This window comes from Chiloscyllium plagiosum, unplaced genomic scaffold (genome assembly GCF_037043375.1).
Source record: "Chiloscyllium plagiosum isolate Xiang-an unplaced genomic scaffold, Cpla_swu_hap1 HiC_scaffold_10, whole genome shotgun sequence".
In the NCBI taxonomy this organism is placed as follows: Eukaryota; Metazoa; Chordata; class Chondrichthyes; order Orectolobiformes; family Hemiscylliidae; genus Chiloscyllium; species Chiloscyllium plagiosum.
In genome coordinates, this window is record NW_028270148.1 from 14,241,950 (window position 1) to 14,260,761 (window position 18,812).

Consider the following 18,812-nt stretch of genomic DNA (forward strand, 5'->3'; position numbering starts at 1 on the left):
GTTTTGTAGTATGTAGATCTGTTTATAAACTTACGGGGGACATCTACTGGTTGTTTAAGATATTAATATCTAGTAAATACCACCAATAATTCCCTATTTGAAGAAACAAAAGACTCGCTTTTATCAAGTTGACTACTATTCCAGTTGATACTGTCCACATCTTGGAAATATTCTGATGTTCAAATGCATTAAATCTGGCATTCGCAGAGTGCCTTTCACGATATTGTGACAATTCAAAGTATTTTACAACTGAAGTACTTTAAAAGTATAGTTACTGTTGTCATAATAATAATCTTAGATATGGTACTAAAGGAAATATATAGTATTCATTTAATAAAGACTGTTCTATGAAAATAATGCAGTTTTAGCAATAACGCAGAATAGATATCACTAATAAAATGACTTACAATGTGTTAACATGTCCTAAATACAAGATTCATTTGTCAGCTGATTATCAGTAATGTTAGTCAAACATAGGCAAAGTAACCTCCTCCTGATAACCACATGCTGACCACCCATTCCACCCCCATGGATCATAACCTTTCCATGTTGAACATCAATTAGAAGAAGCACTGATAGTGGCAAGGTCACAGAACACACCCAGGTTAGGGACTTCACTGTCACTTCATCAAAGGTGGTTTGATAGCACCACTATCCGCTGAACTGGTTGAGTCCCAATAGGGTATTAATACAAGACTGGATCTACAACAGGCCACGTGGTAAGTAACAAGAGGGAAAACCTACTTGACTTTGTCCTCATCAGTCTACTTGTTGCAGAGGGATACATCCATCACAGTTTTGGCAGAAGTGACCACCACAGAGTCCTTGTGAATAAAATATGCTGTCCTCACATTAAAGATACGCTCCATGTTGTGTGGCATGACCATCATGCTACCAATGGATCAGATCAGATCTAAACTTTGTAGTCCTGCACCACCCAGTCATCAATGATGATTGACAATGAAGCAACTAATGACCTTACATAAATATCCCTTAAGGACAAGCATGCCCAGCATATTAATGCATAGAATAAAGCTGATGCATTTCCAACCATTTTTAACAAGAAGCTCTGAGTGATTGATCTCAGATTTTTCCTTTTATAATAAGAACCAAGGTTGAAGACCAAAATGCTGCAACTCCTAGGCAGCTGGAATGGCTGCTGATTATGAGCTAATTCATAAAATAAAACCTATTTTCTGTCACCACATTAACTGAGAAGGATGGAGGATGGGAGATTAAAAGGTAGACAAGTAACCAGGGTAAAGAAGGGTGGCTGCTAGTCTTCAATCAATTTGACTTACTCCACTTAAGATCAAGAATTAGCTGAAGACACTGGATTCTGCAAAGGACAAGGATCCTGCCAACATTGTAGAAATGACACTGAAGACTTGTACTCCAGTACTAGTTTCACCCCGTTCCAGCACAGCTACAATATTGGCATCTGGTCAATAACATGGTAAATTGCTCAGGTATTCCTTGTCTACAAAAAAGTAGGACAAATCCAACCTGGCCAATTACTGCTCCATCAATCTTCTTGATCATAAGCAAAGTAATAGGAGAGATGTCGACAGTGCTATAAACCAGATTTTGCTCAGCAGTGACCTGCTCACTGACACTGAGTTTGAGTTCTGTCAGGGCTACTCAGTTCTTGACCTCACTATAGCCTTGATCCAAAAGGCAAGGTCAGAGGTACTACCCTCAAAATCAAGGCAGCATTTGACTGAGTGTGACATCAAGTCGTCCAAAAAAATTCAAGTCATTGCAAATCAGGGAGTAAATTCTCTGCTGCTTGGAGTCATAACTAGCACAAAGAAAGATGGTGATAGATGTTGGATGTCAGTCATCTCAGTTTCAAGATACCTCTGCAGGTGTTCCTCAGGGTAGCATCTGAAACCCTAACCATCCTCAGCTACTTCATCAGCAATCTTTCCTCTGTCATAAGTTCAGAAGTTGGGGATGTTTATGAATGTTCAATGTTGCACAATGTTCAGCACTTTACAGATTTGAAACGGTCCATATACAAGTTTTTAACTTGTACCCAGTACCCCAAGGTCGATTGCAATATTTTATCACATGCCTTCTAAAGTCCACATACATCACATCAACAGCACTGCCCTGAACAACCCTCTATTATCTTTCAAAACACGCTAGTAAATTAGTTTAACTAACTGATTTATAGTTGCTTGGCTTATACTTACAACTTTTTCTGAACAAAAAGCATAACGTTTACGATGCTCTAGTTCACTGGAACCCCTCTGACTAAAGATGACTGAAAATTATAATGACTGCCTTTATAATTTCCACGCTCATTTTTCTCAGTTTGCTTGAATGGATCTCATCTGTTTCACAATCTTGTCATTTTATCTACAAACCCACCGACTCCCACAGCTACCTGGATTACACCTCTTCCCACCCTACCTCTTGCAAAAATGCCATCCCGTATTCCCAATTACTCCGCCTCCGCCGTATCTGCTCCCAGGAGGACCAGTTCCACCATAGAACACACCAGATGGCCTCCTTCTTTAGAGACCACAATTTCCCTTCCCACATGGTTAAAGATGCCCTCCAACTCATCTCATCCACATCCCGCACCTCCGCCCTCAGACTCCACCCCTCCAACCGTAACAAGGACAGAACGCCCCTGGTGCTCACCTTCCACCCTACCAACCTCTGCATAAACCAAATTATCCGCCGACATTTCCGCCACCTCCAAACAGACCCCACTACCAGGGATATATTTCCCTCCCCACCCCTCTCTGCCTTCCGCAAAGACCGCTCCCTCCGTGACTACCTGGTCAGGTCCACGCCCCCCTACGACCCACCCTCCCATTCTGGCACTTTCCCCTGCCACGGCAGGAACTGTAAAACCTGTGCCCACACCTCCTCCCTCACCTCCATCCAAGGCCCTAAAGGAGCCTTCCACATCCATCAAAGTTTTACCTGCACATCCACTAATATCATTTATTGTATCCGTTGCTCCCGATGCGGTCTCCTCTACATCGGGGAGACTGGGCGCCTCCTAGCAGAGCGCTTCAGGGAACATCTCCGAGACACCAATCAATCAAACCGCCCAGTGGCCCAACATTTCAACTCCCCCTCCCACTCTGCCGAGGACATGGAGGTGCTGGGCCTCCTTCACCGCCACTCCCTCACCACCAGACGCATGGAAGAAGAACGCCTCATCTTCCGCCTCGGATCACTTCAACCCCAGGGCATCAATGTGGACTTCAACAGCTTCCTCATTTCCCCTTCCCCCACCTCATCCTAGTTTCTAACCTCCAGCTCAACACTGTCTCCTTGACTTGTCCGGACTTGTCCGACCTGCCTAGCTCCTTTTCCACCTATCCACTCCACCCTCTCCTCCCTGACCTATCACCTTCATCTCCTCCCCCACTCACCTATTGTACTCTATGCTACTCTCTCCCCACCCCTACCCTCCTCTAGCTTATCTTTCCACGCTTCAGGCTCTTTGCCTTTATTCCTGATGAAGGGCTTTTGCCCGAAACGCGATTTTGCCTGTCCTCGGATTTTGCCTGTCCTCGGATGCTGCCTGAACTGCTGTGCTGTTCCAGCACCACTGATCCAGAATCTGGTTTCCAGCATCTGCAGTCATTGTTTTTACCTAAGTGGCAGATAGAGTTCAACCTGGAGAAGTATGAAGTTCGCATGCGAATGCAATTAGGGTAGTTCTCTGTCACTCACACTTTACCAGATTCCAAGGAGCGATGAGCTTTTCTGTGTGTTTGGTTTAAGTTAGCGGAGGGGTTTACCCTGAATCACAATACCATTCTTACCCCTTTGATGTTGATGTCTTTCAATTAAATTACACTACGACTATCTCAGTTTATATTTGGATAAAAATAGGTCCCCCGAGTAGCTACTCTCAGAAATTACATTTATCTATGCTCAGAAATTACAGAGAGTTCAATTATTGCCATTTACTTCCTCATTCTTTTAACTGTTGGGTTGGTCGCACAGCACTTAAGTGACTTTAAGTTAAATCACATACAGTATCAGTTGTATGAAACCATAATAGGAATGATGACAAGCCAAAGGTCAGCACCGTGGCTCAGTGGTTAGCACTGCTGCCTCACAGCACCAGGGATCCGGGTTCGATTCCAGCCTTGGGCAACTGTCTGTGCGGAGTTTGCATATTCTCCCTGTGTCTGCATGGGTTTCCTGCCACAATCTGAAGATGTGCAAGTTAGGTGACTTGGCCATGCTAAATTGCCCGTGGTGTTCAGGGATGTGTAGGTTAGGGGCAAATATAGGGTAAGGGTCTGGGTGGGTTACTCTTCAGAGGGTCGGTGTGGATTTGTTGGGCCAAAGGGCCTGTTTCCACACTGTAGGTATTGTATTCTAACTATTGCTTTATTACCTGGAGCTCACGTGGAATTTATTGTCACATGTACCAAGGCACAGTGAAAAGCTTTGTCTTGTGAGTAATACAGGTTGTCCACATAGTTAGAGTCATAGAGATGTAGAGCATGGAAACAGGCCCTTCGGTCCAACCTGTCCATGCCGACCAGACATCCCAATCCAATCTAGTCCCACCTGCCAGCACCCGGCCTATATCTCTCCAAACCCTTCCTATTCATATACCCATCCAAATGCCTCTTAAATGATGCAATTGTATCAGCCTCCACCACTTCCTCTGGCAGCTCATTCCATACACGTACCAACCTCCGTGTGAAAAAATTGCCCCTTAGGTCTCTTTTATATCTTTCCCCTCTCACCCTAAACCTATGCCCTCTCGTTCTGGACTCCCTGACCCCAGGGAAAAGACTTTGCCTCTTTACTCTATTCATGCCCCTCATAATTTTGTAAACCTCTATAAGGTCACCCCCCAGCCTCCGACGTTCCAGGGAAAACAAGTAATTGGCATAGATAAGTAAATAATAAATAAACACGGCAAAAACACAAGTACAGGCGAATGAGAAGAGTTTGAAAGTCCATTCAGCATTCTAACAATAGTAGGATTTGAAACCAGCTAGTGCTTGTGTTCAGGTTTCTGTACCTTCTCCTCGATGGTAGACGTTGTAGAAAAATATTGCCAGGGTGGGGTGGATCTTTGAGAATTCTGGCGGCCTTTCCTTGACAGTGGGCCTGCTAGATGGATTCTATAGATGGGAGGTTGGCCTTTGTGATTGTCCGGGCCAAGTTCACCACTCTCTTGAATGGTACAGCTACCACTCCTGAAGAAGGGCTTATGCCCGAAACGTCGATTCTCCTGCTCCTCGGATGCTGCCTGGCCTGCTGTGTTTTTCCAGCAACACATTTTTCAACTCTGATCTCCAGCATCTGCAGTCCTTACTTTCTCCTGGTACAGTTATCATACCCGGTAGTGATACATCCAGACAGAATGCTCTTGATGGCACACCTATAAAAGTTGGCAGGGTATTTGCTGTCATGCCAAATTTCCTCAGCTGTCTGAGGGCCTTTGTAACCAGTGACATCCACATGAAGAGTCCAAGAAAGCTTGTTGTGGATGACCACTCACAGGAGCTTGACACTCTCCACTCATTCCACCTCTGTGCTGTTAATGTATAGGGGGGCATGAGTAGCATCCAGCTGAAAGTCAATAATGAGTTCCTTGGTTTTGCCCGCATGGAGAGCTAGTGTTCTCAGTGTATCATTGTTCCAGGTCTTCCATCTCCTGCCTGTAGTCTGTTTTGTCGCCATCTGAGATTTGACTGACTATGGTCGTGTCATCAGTGAATTTGTAAATGGCATTAATCTGGTATTTGGCAACGCAGTCATGGGTATACAGCGAGTACAGTAGGGGGCTGAGCACACACCCCTGGGGGGGGCTCCAGTTTTGAGTATTAGTGAGGATGAAATATTGTCCCCAATCTTCACTGATTGTGGCCTGTGGGTCAGGAAACTGAGGATCTCGTTGCAGAGAGTGGGGCTTAGTCCAAGATCACTAAGTTTAGTAATCAGTCTCGAGGTGATAATAGTGTTGAAGGTTGAGCTGTAGTCAATGAGTAGGATTCTTACGTAGCTGCTCTTGGTGTCAAGATGTTCTAAGGAAGAGTGAAGGGCATCTGACATGGATCACTTAGTCCGATGGGTAAATTGGAGTGGGTCAAGAGTAGTGGGGAGGCTGAAGTTGATTAATGCCATGACCAGCCTTTCAAAGCACTTCATGACCACCGAAGTTAGAGCCACTGGGCGGTAGTCATTGAGACATGCTGCATGAGCCTTCTTAGGTACAGGGATGATGTTGGCCATCTTGAACAGGCAGGGACAGGGGCCTGCTGCAGGGAGAGGTTGAGGATGTCTGAGAAGACCTCTGCCAGTTGATCTGCACATGCTCCGAGTGCATGGCCTAGTACTCCATTTGGTCCAATCGCTTTCCTTGGAAAGTGAATGTGAGGCCAAATGACCTACTCCTGTTCCTATTTCTTATGATCTCATTGTCTCAATTTCCTTTATAAAGTATTCATCATCTGTGCTTCCATCATTCTTATTCCTATTCACTATATAATAAAGTCCTTATTACTATTCACGATATAATAAAGTCCTTCTCCACACACACCCTGAATCTCTTGCTAAAATTTTAAAATCTGTGACTGTAGTCCTTGTACCCTTATCTAAAGATTAACCTTTTCTTTGTCTCTCTTATCAGCTAAAAAGAAAGCCAGACTTTTCAATGGGTGATTGATTTTGCTTTTTAATATGTGGCACACAATATTGAACAGCCTGACATGACTATAGATTACAAAACTATCAGATTGTTTATACTGGATTGTAGCCTTCACATCATGGAAGGATTGGAATGGACTGAGAAAGTCTGGGGGTGAAGAGGGGTGGCATCGAAGCCTCTCTAGGAATTAGAGAAGCCCTTTTCTGCTAACCAGCACATATGTATTTATAAGATATTTAAGATCTAACTAATAAGTAGCAGGAAATAGGCCATATTGTCATTATGGCTGATCTTCTGACTTAATTTCACATTCAGTTGTATCCCCAAATCCCTTAATAACCTTTGTACAAGGTATTGGAAAGTCTAACAATTTTAGTGTTGAATATAGAACATAGAACATAGAACATAGAACATAGAACATAGAAGAATACAGCGCAGTACAGGCCCTTTGGCCCTCGATGTTGCGCCGATCCAAGCCCACCTAACCTATACTAACCCACTATCCTCCATATACCTATCCAATGCCCGCTTAAATGCCCATAAAGAGGGAGAGTCCACCACTGCTACTGGCAGGGCATTCCATGAACTTACGACTCGCTGAGTGAAGAACCTACCCCTAACTTCAGTCCTATATCTACCCCCCCTTAATTTAAAGCTATGCCCCCTTGTAATACCCGACTCCATACGCGGGAAAAGGTTCACACTGTCAACCCTATCTAACCCCCTAATCATCTTGTACACCTCAATCAAGTCACCCCTAAACCTTCTTTTCTCTAATGAAAACAGCCCCAAGTCTTTCCTCATACGATCTTCCTTCCATACCAGGCAACATCCTGGTAAACCTCCTCTGCACCCGTTCCAGTGCCTCCACATCCTTCCTATAGTATGGCGACCAAAACTGCACACAATATTCCAGATGCGGCCGCACCAGAGTCTTATACAACTGCATCATGACCTCAGGACTCTGGAACTCAATTCCTCTACCAATAAAAGCCAGTACGCCATATGCCTTCCTCACTGCACTATTTACCTGGGTGGCAACTTTCAGAGATCTGTGTACATGGACACCAAGATCCCTCTGCTCATCCACACTACCAAGTATCCGACCATTAGCCCAGTACCCCATCTTTTTGTTATTCTTCCCAAAGTGAATCACCTCACACTTAGCTACATTGAATTCCATTTGCCACCTTTCTGCCCAGCTCTGCAGCTTCTCTATATCCTGCTGTAACCTGCCACATCCTTCCTCACTGTCAACAACTCCTCCGACTTTCGTATCATCCGCAAACTTGCTCACCCAACCTTCTAACCCCTCTTCCAGGTCATTTATAAAAATGACAAACAGCAATGGTCCCAAAACAGATCCTTGCGGAACACCGCTAGTGACGGCACTCCATGAAGAAACTTTGCCATCAACTACTACCCTCTGTCTTCTTCCATCCAGCCAATTCCTAATCCAAACCTCCAACTCACCCTCAATGCCATATCTCCGTATTTTCTGCAGTAGCCTACCATGGGGAACCTTATCAAACGCCTTACTAAAATCCATATATACCACATCTACCGCTTTCCCCTCATCAACCTCCTTCGTCACCTTTTCAAAGAATTCAATAAGGTTTGTGAGGCACGACCTGCCCTTCACAAAACCATGCTGACTATCCTTGAACACATTATTCCTATCCAGATGTGCATAAATCCTATCCCTTACAATTCTCTCTAAGACTTTGCCCACAACAGAAGTGAGACTCACCGGCCTATAGTTACTAGGGTTATCCCTACTCCCCTTTTTGAACAAGGGAACCACATTTGCTATCCTCCAGTCTTCTGGCACTACTCCAGTAGACAAAGAGGACATAAAAATCAAGGCCAATGGCTCTGCAATCTCCTCCCTTGCTTCCCAGAGAATCCTAGGATAAATGCCATCAGGCCCAGGGGACTTATCTATTTTCACCTTTTCCAGGATTTCCAACACCTCTTCTCTACATACCTCAAAGCCATCCATTCTACTTATTTGTGACTCAGTATTCACATCGACGACACTGCCCTGTTCCTGAGTAAATACTGAAGAAAAGTATTCATTCAGTGTCTCCCCAATCTCTTCCGCCTCCACACGCAACTTCCCACTACTATCCTTGACTGGACCTATTCCTACCCTAGTCATTCTTTTATTCCTAACATACCTATAGAAAGCCTTAGGGTTTTCCCTAATCCTACCGACTAAGGACCTTTCATGTCCCCTCCTTGCTGCTCTTAGCTCTCTCTTCAGGTCCTTCCTGGCTACCCTATAACTCTCAATCGCCACAATTGAACCTTCACGTCTCATCTTGAGATAGGCCGCCTTCTTCCATTTAACAAGGGATTCCAATTCCTTATTAAACCACGGCTCCCTCGCACGACCCTTTCCTCCCTGCCTGACAGGTACATAATTATCAATGACACTCAATAGTTGCTCCTTGAACAAGCTCCACATATCATTTACACTCTTGCCTTGGAGTCTACTTTTCCAAGCCACGCATCCTAAGTCATGCCTCACCGCATCATAATTTCCCTGACCCCAGCTATAACTCTTGCCCTGTAGTACACACTTATCCCTCTCCATCACGAGAGTAAAAATCACCGAATTATGGTCACTATCCCCAAAGTGCTCACCTACCTCTAATTCTAACACCTGGCCTGGTTCGTTACCCAGAACCAAATCCAGTATGGCCTCACCTCTTGTTGGCCTGTCTACATATTGTGTCAGGAAACTCTCCTGCACACATTGAACAAACACTGACCCATCTAACGAACTTGAGCTATAGCTTTCCCAATCAATATCAGGAAAGTTAAAGTCCCCCATAACAACCACCCTATTACTGTCACTCATCTCCTGAATCACCTTCCCTATCCTTTCTTCAATGATTCTAGGACTATTAGGAGGCCTGTAAAAGACTCCTAACAGGGTGACCTCACCTTTCCTATTCCTAACCTCAGCCCAAACTACCTCAGATGGCAAGTCCTCATCCATCGTCCTTTCCACCACTGTAATACTATCTTTGACAAGCAATGCCACACCTCCCCCTCTTTTACCCCCACCTCTGACCCTACTAAAACATTTAAATCCTGGAACCTGCAACAGCCAATCCTGTCCCTGTTCTAGCCATGTCTCCGTAATAGCCACAACATCGAAGTCCCAGGTACCAACCCACGCTGCAAGTTCACCTACCTTATTTCGTATACTTCTTGCATTGAAGTATACACACTTCAAGCCACTTTCCTGTTTACAGACACCCTCCTTGGAAATTGATGCCATGTTCCTAACCTCCCTACACTCCAGGCCCTGCACCCTGAAGCTACAATCTGGGTTCCCATGCCCCTGCAGAGTTAGTTTAAACCCCCCCCAAGAGCACTAGCAAACCTCCCCCCAAGGATACTGGTGCCCCTCAGGTTCAGGTGTAGACCATCCTGTTTATAGAGGTCCCACCGTCCCCAGAAAGAACCCCAGTTATCCAAAAACCGGAATCCCTCCCTCCTGCACCATCCCTGTAGCCACGCATTTAAGTGTTCTCTTTCCCTATTCCTCGAATCTCTATCACGTGGCACGGGTAACAAACCAGAGACAACAACTCTGTTCGTTCTAACTCTGAGCTTCCAACCTAGCTCCTCTCCTTCGCGCTTTTAAAGGGGGAAAAAACCTACCCAGGTAAGCTTACACTAACTGCTTCCGGGTCTCGGCTGCCCCTCTGGTCGTCGTCACTTCCCCCTGGTGCTCCCGCTCTTTCTGTGAAGAGAGAGTGAAAGAGAAAAAAAAAACACCGCTGCCCGCTACCGGTAAGCACTTTTAAAACCAAACGGTCTTACCTTCGCTGCTGCTCGCACTGGAAATGACCGACCGCCTCGAAGGGTGAGTATAAATACTCACCGCTTTCCTTCCCGGCTGCCCCTCTGGTCGTCGTCACTTCCCCCTGGTGCTCCCGCTCTTTCTGTGAAGAGAGAGTGAAAGAGAAAAAAAAACACCGCTGCCCGCTACCGGTAAGCACTTTTAAAACCAAACGGTCTTACCTTCGCTGCTGCTCGCACTGGAAATGCTGAATGCTGAAAATCATATGAAAAGGATTCCCCTGCTTCTGACAATATGCTAGTAGCTTCCTTAAATGCATTGACCATGTCAAGTGTTGAACAAGCAACATAGAAACCATACTGATCTTAACACATGCAGCAAGAACTTGCAATAACTTAAGGATGAAATGTTAAATGCCTTACAGGCATATCAGATAAACAAGCAGGAGGCTGGAAGAACACAGTAGGCCAGGCAGCATCAGGAGGTGGAGAAGTCAACATTTCTAGTGTAACCCTTCTACAGGACTGGTCGACATTTCAGGTTGTCTCTTACAGGCATATTAAGGCAGATATCCCCCTGTAGTTGTTACAATCATTCCAAACAACCTTATTTTTCCCAAAGGATTAAGTTGGCGTCATTTGTGTCTCCTGCTGAATATTCTTCCCTCCGATATTGTTCAAATACAATCTTGCTTCACTATTTAAACATTAATTCCACTTCATTCTGATAACAGGAAGGTAGTTGTCCTTTAAACCTCAGTTATAAAATGACTCAAAGCCAAACTCCTAAAAGATTCTGAAGCCAGGTTTTGGTTTCAATACCGCATCAGAAAGTGGAGCTTGCTTTGTGGGAATAAAAAATTGATCCTTTATATTCCAAAGGCAAAATACTGCTGATGTTGGAAATTTGAAATATAAACAGATTTCATGTCAGTGATCTTTCATCAGAACTGGAAAAGGTTTCAAGATACAAAATTGGATAGGAAGTTTGAACAAATAAAAAGGCAGGGAATGGTGGGAGACAGGTGAAAGAAAAGAACAGAGAGGAAGATGTATGATAGTATGGATGGAAGCCAAATAAAAAGGAGGTTAAATAACAAAGTAATGGTGCAAGAATAAAAGGGCAAAATCATTGGAGGAGAAATTTCAAGCAGCCTTGCTATTATTGCAACTGCTGATATAACCACGAGGTGGCAGAAAAATGAAGCATTAAAGATTCATCCAGATTTTTTTTAAAAATCGCACAACACCAGGTTATAGTCCAACAGGTTTATTTGAAAGGACTGGTTTTCAGTGTGCTGTTCCTTCAACTACCTGAAGGATGAGCAGCGCTCCGAAAGCTAGTCATTCCAAATAAATGTGTTGGACTATAACCTGGTGTTGTGTGATTTTTAACTTTGTTCACCCCAGTCCAACATCTGAGATTCATTCAGGTCTCTGTCCAAGAAACTTTTGTTGCCTTCAAGATTTTGGCTACACAGTATGCAAGCAAGAACAATTCATACCAATTCTTCAATACAATGTCCAATGTTCATAAAATTAAATATTTTAAGAATAATTTTAATTTGTATCAAATTTGGAAGACTTTAGATTACAATCTGATCTGCAGGGCCATGACAGCATGGAGTGTAACATTACCCTGAATTCCTTCTCATTCCTGATGAAGGACTTATGCCCAAAACATTGACTCTCCTGCTCCTCAGATGCTGCCTGACCAGCTGTGCTTTTCCAGCACCACACTCTCAACTCTGATCTCCAGCACCTGCAGTCCTCACTTTCCCCTTACTGAATCTGATGTCATTTCCACCGTCACAATATATTATTGCACAACAGTCTGGAAAATTTAAAATCCAGTTAACAGAAAACATTGTCTGACAATTATGCTAATCTGCCTGCTGTGAGGTTTAAGCCATTGCTCCAGCTTTATTCATAACTCATGCCAATTCATATGGTTGCTTCCTGCTGTGTGCAAATCAGGTTAAATCAATGTCTTTATACACTCGAGGATAAACATAAGAAAGAGGCACTGAAATGTGCAACTCTATTCAGACATTCCAGTCCTTTGGTTTCAGAAGATTTTCGTTATGTACTTTTATTCCCAGTCAAGCCTCATGTTTTCCATAATTCATTTTCATTTCTTACTAAGCTCTCAACTTTGTTTTCTGCATTTTTTTTGTTTCTCATTCTACTGCCACCCATACCCCCACCTCATTTTGTTTCAGTTTTAAATTTTCTCTGATTCCACAACTCTGTTGTTTTGTGATGGCTCAATGGGTGGCGCTGTCACCTCTAGTGCAGGCAAATGTTGGTTCAAGTTCTGATTAAGATACTTGAGTGCAACAATTTGGACTGACAGTCCTATGCAGCACATTGTCAGAGGTACAGTCTTTTAAATCGCGGCCCTGCCTGCCTTCTCCTGCGTGAGGTGAAATATCGTAGAGCATAACTCGAAGAAAAACAGACCTAATACGTTATAAGGTTCTCGATCAGATGGGTACATGATAGCGTTCTAAAGCAGATTTAGAGTCCTGGACCACTTACAGTGGTTAAAAACCCATTCACCATATTTAACTTGCTTTATATCCTTATAAAAACAAGCATACAAATTAATATTTCCACATCAAAGAGTTGGCAAAAAGTCCGTACTGTCAATCAAACTGTGAACTGACAGGCACCCCAACTGTGATAATAAAAGATTGTGAAATCAGTCAAGCAGCACAAATTCTGTAAGATTAGCCTTCAGGTTTATGTCAACAACATGAGATAGTAAGTAATCAATTCTGTTTCAGTTCTTTTGGCCTTCTTTCCCCCTTCTGGTGCTAAAGTGACTCAGGATGTTTCAGACATTAAAGGCTTAATATATATGCATAGAGACAAAAAAACTGCAGATGCTGGAATCCAAGATAGACAAGCAGGAGGCGGGAAGAACACAGCAAGCCAGGCAGCTTCAGAAGGTGGAGAAGTCAACGTTTTGGGTGTAAATCTTCTTCAGGACTAGAGGCGGCTGTCAGGGGAGCTGCAGATATATGGGGAAGTGGGAGCGAGGTGGTGAAGATCAGAAAATCAGCCATAGGTGAAGACAGGTAGATGATATGACCTGGTTGGTCAATGGGAGGAATGAATCCGGTAGGTGGCTAGGAGGAGTGGAAGAAAAGGGGAAGGGCTGGGAAGGAAGGTTATTTGAAATTGGAGAACTCAATATTGGGTTCTCCGGGCTGTGGCTGCCCAGGTGGAAGTTGAGGTGTTATTCCTCCAATTTGCGTTATGGTTAATTGTGGAAATAGAGGATGCCTAAGATGGTCATGTCAGAGAGGAAGTGGGAAGGGGAATTAAAATGGGTGGTGACTGGGACCGTTTCCTAAGTTTATGTTTGGTCTCCCCGATGTAGAGAGGACCACATTGGGAACACCTGATGTAGTAAACTAGGTTGGAACAACTGTTTGGGGCCCTGGATGGAGGTGAGGGAGGTGGTGTTCCAGCAAGTTTTGCATCTTTTCTGGTTGCAGGGTAAGGTACCTGGGGGTTCGGGGGGTTGGTGATGTGGGTGGTGCAAACCAAGGACTGGCAGAGGAAACAGTCCTTGTGGAAGGCAGAGAGGGACGGGGAAGGGAAGATGTTCTTGGTGGTGAGGTCTAGTTGGACTTGGCGGAAATGTTTAAGGGTGCTGTGTTGGATGCAGGGACTGGTGGGGTGGTACGTTAGGCCAAAGGGGACTCTGTCTTTATTGCATCTGGAGTAGGAGGGATTGAGGACAGTGGAACGGGGAATGGCAGTGGTGCAGTAGAGAGCTGTCTGATGACAGGGGAGAATAAAAGCATGTTGTTTGAAGTAGGTGGACATCTGGGATGCTTGGGAGTAGAATGTCTCCTCGTCCGAGCGAGATGTGGCGGAGGCGGAGGAATTGGGAGAACGGGGTGGAGTTCTTGCAGGATACTGGGCATGAGGAGGTGTAGTCCAGATAGTTGTGAGAGTCTGTGGGTTTATAGTAAATGTCCGTCTGGAGACTGTCGCCAGAGCTGAAATTGGAGAGGTCAAGAAAGTGGAGGGAAGTGCCTGAGATGGAACAAGTGAATTTGAGGGCAGGATGGAAGTTGTGGGCAAAGTTGATGAACTGCTCCAGTTCAGCCTGGATGCAGGACACTGCGCCGACGCAGTCATCGATGTAACAACGGAAGAGTTGGGACATAGTGCCTGTATAAGTACTGAAGAGGGACTGTTTGACATAGCTGACAAAGAGACAGGCACAGCTGGGACCCATGGCCACCTCCTGGACTTGGAGGAAATGGGAGGAGTTAAAGGAAAAGTTATTAAGGGTGATGACTAGTTTGCCAAGGTGTAGGAGAGTATAGGTGGAGGGGGACTGGATAGGTTTGTTGGAGAGGAAGAAGCTGAGGGCTTGGAGGCAATCTTTATGGGGTATGGACATGTACAAGAACTGCACGTCCATAGCGAAGATAAAACACTGATGGTGAAGGAACTAGAGATTACTGAAGAGATGGAGGACGTGGTTGGTGTCACAAATATTAGGTGGGGAACGGCTGGACCAAGGGGGAAGAGGATGGAGTTGATTTCGGACAAGATGTATAATTTGCATGTTACTTTTCAGTTGGAACCTTCTGACCTCTTCATTGTGGTATATTACCATGAGGACAGACCGTGTCACAGAGATTTGGTGGGGTCTTGGTCGACCTTCTGGGCCTGGTGCAACTAGCATTCAGAACTGAGCTGCTCAGGCAGTGATGCTTAATTGGAGGCAGAATTTAGTTAGGACAAACTTGTAAAATGTAACCTGTTGAAATTCTAGGGCCTCTCCTTTGGTTGGTGCAGACTGTGAGTCCATTTGATCAACCTGCTGAATGAAAATGTCTACAAAACCTCTCAAAGCACTGATGTTCTCCAATTTTTTTGTTGTCATAAACTTGAAACAAATAAATTATTAGCTCTAGCTCAATGGGTAATGATTTTGCCACTAAGCTAGAAAATTGTGAATTTACGTTCCACTCCAGAGATGAGCAAATATACCTAAGTTGCTGAGGTGTTAAATTGAGGGCAATATCTGATGACTTCGGCGGACATCTGAGATCTCATAGCCACTATTTCAAAATCAAGAAGTCAGCTCTGATGTTTCATATTTGTCTCTCAAACAACATACTAAAAATTAGACTTTTTGATCAAAATCATACTGCTGTTTGTATGGATTTGATGTGCACAAATTGACTGCTGCATTACGTATTAATAGAATGGTTATAGCAGGGAAGGAGGCCATTCAGTCCCTCCCTTCCATACCAGCTATCAGTTAAGCTAGTCGCATTCCTTTGTCATTTCCTCGTAGCCCTTTCTTTCTCTTCAGATAATTATCTATCCTCTTTCGAAAGTCACATTTGATTGCTGTTTCCACTATTCTCTCAGTAGTCCATAGCAGATTTGAAAAGTGTGGCACTACAAAAGCAGGGCAGGTCAGCAGCATCCAAGGAGCAGGAAAGTCAGGAATGAAGGGCTTATGCCCGAAACATCGACTCTCCTGCTCCTTGAATGCTGCTTGACCTCCTGTGCTTTTGCAGCTCCATTGTTTTTGACTCTGATCTCCAGCATCTGCAGTACTCATTTTCTCCTGGACCATAGCAGATCCCAACTAAATGATGTGTGATTTTTATTTTTGATTTTGCCTTTAGATTGTTTTGCCTTTCAACTGTGCACTTTGATTCTTGACAGTGACCTACCTGACAATCAGCCATGGGATAAGTTTCTCCCTATTTACTCTGTCCAGATCCCTAATGATTCTGAATACATTCATTAAATCTCCTCTCAAATCTCTCTTCTCAAAGGAGAACAGGCGCAACTTCTCTAATCCAGCCATCTAACTGAAGTCCGTCATCCCTGGAAATATTCTTGTAGATCTTTTCTTCATACTCTATAATACCTTCACATTCTGAGAAAGTGTGATACATAGAATTTGACAATACTCCGATCAGGCCTTATCAGGTTTTTCTTATAAAGATCCTCTATGCCACTTCTCAAAGCTCATTTATAGTTTTCAAGACTGTCTTGCCATCTTTAATGACTTGTGCAAGCGATGGGCAATCCTGTTCCCCAGAGATGCTGCTTGTTGAGAGTTTGGGCTTCAGTCCTGCTCCTTGTCAGTTGTTGCTTCAACCTCTACCTGAAGCAGTTGAGCCAAGTGAACATTCATGGAATTTAATGATGGAGTTAATATTGATGCTGATTTTAGAACTGCTGAACTTCACAAGGAGATTAACAACTAAACTGAATTTGCTTCATGACCTGATGCCTTTTGTTGTCTCTCAGGATTTTTAGCAGATACCGAAATAATTGCAGATGCCATGACCTATCTGCTCAACTTTCACACCACTGAGCTTGATAACATCAACACGTGCACACATCTGATAATTTGTTCAAAGAAACGTGTTACAAATATTGTGAAGCGTTTATGGCTGGGATCATCTTAACTGAGTGGGAGAAAAGATGTGGACAGGTCTACAAAATGCAATGCAGCAAGGTACCAAGGTTACGCCAAAAGAGCAAGTTCTCTTTCAAAGCACACACCATTCTCACCTGGAGCTGTATCACTGTTCTTTCATAGTTACTGGGATAAACTCTGGATTTCTTTTCCTAACAATACCGTGGGTCTACTCAGTGGTGTCCCGCCATCTCTTTCTCAGGGATAATTAGGAATGAAAGGCAAAACAATCTAAAGGCAAAATCAAAAATAAAAATCATTTGGAACCAGTGAAAGGCACATCATGTGACCGAATAAATAAAGCAAAAAAAAAGGTGGGATGATGGTCTGACAGTAACTTTTCCTTGATGGCTCTGGTAGTCTATACATCTATCGATATGTTGACCCCCAAACAAACCTGGAGTGATAAAGAATGAATATTTCGGTTTTACTGCAAATTCTCTTACACTTTTAGAGTCACAGAGATGTGCAGCATGGAAACGGGGCCTTCGGTCCAACTCGTCCATGCCAACCGGATATCCTAGTTAGAGACCAGATATCTGGTCTCTAATAACCTAATCTAGGCTCATTTGCCAGCACTTGGCCAATATCTCTCTGAACCCTTCCAATTCACATAACCATCCAGATGCCTTTGAAAATGTTGTAATCATACCAGCCTCCACCATTTCCTCTGGCAGCTCATTCCATTCACGCACCACATTCAGCCTGAAAAGGTTGCCCCTTAGGTCTCTTAAATATTTTCCCCTCTCATCCTAAACCTATGCTCTCTCATTCTGAACTTCCCAATCCAAGGAAAAAGACCTTGTCTATTTGCTTTATCCATGCCCCTCATGATTTTATAACCCTCTATAAAGTCACCCCCTAAGCCTCCGATGCACCAGGGAAAACAGCTCCAGCCTATTCAGCCTTTCCCTATAGCTCAAACCCTCCAACCCTGGCAACATCCTTGTAAATCTTTTCTGAATCCTTTCAAGTTTCACAACATCCTTCTGATAGGAGGTAGACTAAAATTGCACACAATATTCCAGAAGTCACCTAATTATGGACAATTTGGGGGGGGGTGATTTATGCAGTAGCCATCATTGAGAAAGGAATTCTCTCTGAGCACTAGAGCATCGTCAGCATAATTCTTTGCAAATGTTATCCAACTGAGGAGTTATATCTAATATTGGTTACTATATTTTGAGTTTTACAAGGGTGGCTAATTGGGTATGGTTCATACCTTCTCTGTTGAGAATAGCTAAAGGAATATGTTGTTTGATACAACACTTGTGTCTTTGGGAATGAATAGCCTACATACCTACCATCACATCGGCACTGAAATTCACATATAACATTATTCATTTGTGTGATAATGTGGAGGTGCCAGTGTTGGCCTGGAGTGGACAAAATTAAAAATCACAAGAGTGAGGAAAGAGATCGATCTGAGACGGCTACAGTTGAGAACAGAAGCGAGTCAAACAGTCAGGGCAGGCAGGGACAAGGTAGGACTTATAAATTAAACTGCATTTATTTCAATGCAAGGGGCCTAACAGGGAAGGCAGATGAACTCAGGGCATGGTTAGGAACATGGGACTAGGATATCAAAGCAATTACAGAAACACGGCTCAGGGATGGGCAGGACTAGCAGCTTAATGTTCCAGGATACAAATGCTACAAGAAGGATAGAAAGGGAGGCAAAAGAGGAGGGTGAGTGGCATTTTTGATAAGGGATAGCATTACAGCTGTGCTGAGGGAGGATATTCCCAGAAGTACATCCAGGGAAGTTATTTGGGTGGAACTGAGAAATAAGAAAGGGATGATCACCTTATTGGGATTGTATTATAGACCCCCTAATAGTCAGAGGGAAATTGAGAAACAAACTTG